The following is a 1,684-nucleotide window of genomic DNA, read 5'->3' on the forward strand; positions in this document are numbered from 1 at the left end:
TGTTGCCGTTTGACTGTTTAAGGGTAAAATTAGAGATTTGGGGTAACACGTGCATAAACTTTGTAAATAAATTCGCATTCGCACCTCGTAAATGGCTTTTCATGGCCGAGATATGGAATTCACGGCTCGGTGAAATAGAATCATGGCTTGTAGAAATGGAATCACGGCTGTCAAATCCATAAAACCACGGCTCAAAAAATTCAGTCGCGGCTCGCCAAGTAGATATATTCCATACTAGACACTCTGCATCCCACAGTCAGGATGATGTATGTTTTCGGTGAATTTTCCTTCGCATTTTAACTTTTTTTAAGCCATTGCTGTGCACAGTTGGTGCAACTTCTGGCCATCCCTGCTTGTGTGCGCAAGAGTCGGCGCAGCGCACGCAAGTATCGGCGCAGCACATGCAAGCGTCGGCGCAGCGCGCACATACATTTTGTCAAGGGTCAAGTGACAGAAAACGTATAATACTTAATATGTGTTTAATTATCCATCAATAATCTATGATTTTCCTTGATTTGGAAATTTTGTGAAAGTAAAAATCTAGAAATTTATTTTTGAAGAAATTTTCTACAAATTTCTTATACGAACTGTCGAACATCGTTTGTTTACCTTCCGTAGACCGTCCGGAAGTGAGGCAATATTCTGTCCGGACATGACGCAAGTGGTGAATAACCAAGTCCTCAGAAACTGGGCATATGAAGACTGAAGTAAACAAATATTAGTGTTAAATGACAGATTTAGCTTGTTCTATATATACTATTAGTGCGCTGATAGGGTTATTAAAGATTCTATGGTTAATGAAAGGAGTCAGAAATAATTTCATGATTGTAAAAAATGGAAAATAGTTTTGAGTGCGAAATCTTTTGTAAATAAAATATGTCTAGACATAACTGTCCTCAGAAATTCCCAACATCGTCTTTTCATACTTTTACGCAATGCTGATTCATTCATAATTCAATAGGCCACATCAGGCCTACACTGCAGCGCCGAGATCACTATGTTGTGTTCACTATGTATGTCATGTATGTGATGAGACGTTTTGGACAAAGTTACGGCCGGACTCGCGGCCAGTGTCCAAATTCAGTGTTCCTGGAATATCTCGCGAAGTACTGAACATAGCTTGATGAAACTTGGTACACATATTCATTATGGCCTTATGGTGCTGTCAAGCTCGTGACAATTTTTTTAATATCGCCTTCATTCGTGAGTTATATGACAAAACGTGCCAAAATTTGAAATGTACCGGCCATTTCTTCCAGAGCACTGAACAGATCTGAATGAAATTTTGAATATGGATTTCTGAATACTAAACGGAGATGTTTAGCTCCTGAAAATTTTTTATGTTTTGCCTTTGTTGGCGAGTATTTTTTTCGTTTACCTCATTCGCGATTTAAACAGCAAAATAGTGCTTAAATTTACAATGTACCAGAGATCTATTCTAGAATACTTAAGAGGTTCGAACAAAACTTTGCATATAGAAACCTAACCTCCCAACGGCGATGTTTAGCTCGTGACAATTTTTTTGATTTTGCCTTTGTTTGTGAGATATACGGAGAAACGACCGGCATTTCTTAGGCCGATTTTTTTAACTTGCATTGACCAGGAGCCATATACGTAAAGCCGTATACGGTATAACTTGCCAACGAAGGAAAAATAAAAAAAATTGTCACAAGCTGAACCTCAC

Source organism: Hyalella azteca, unplaced genomic scaffold (genome assembly GCF_000764305.2).
Source record: "Hyalella azteca isolate HAZT.00-mixed unplaced genomic scaffold, Hazt_2.0.2 contig13786, whole genome shotgun sequence".
NCBI lineage: Eukaryota > Metazoa > Arthropoda > Malacostraca > Amphipoda > Hyalellidae > Hyalella > Hyalella azteca.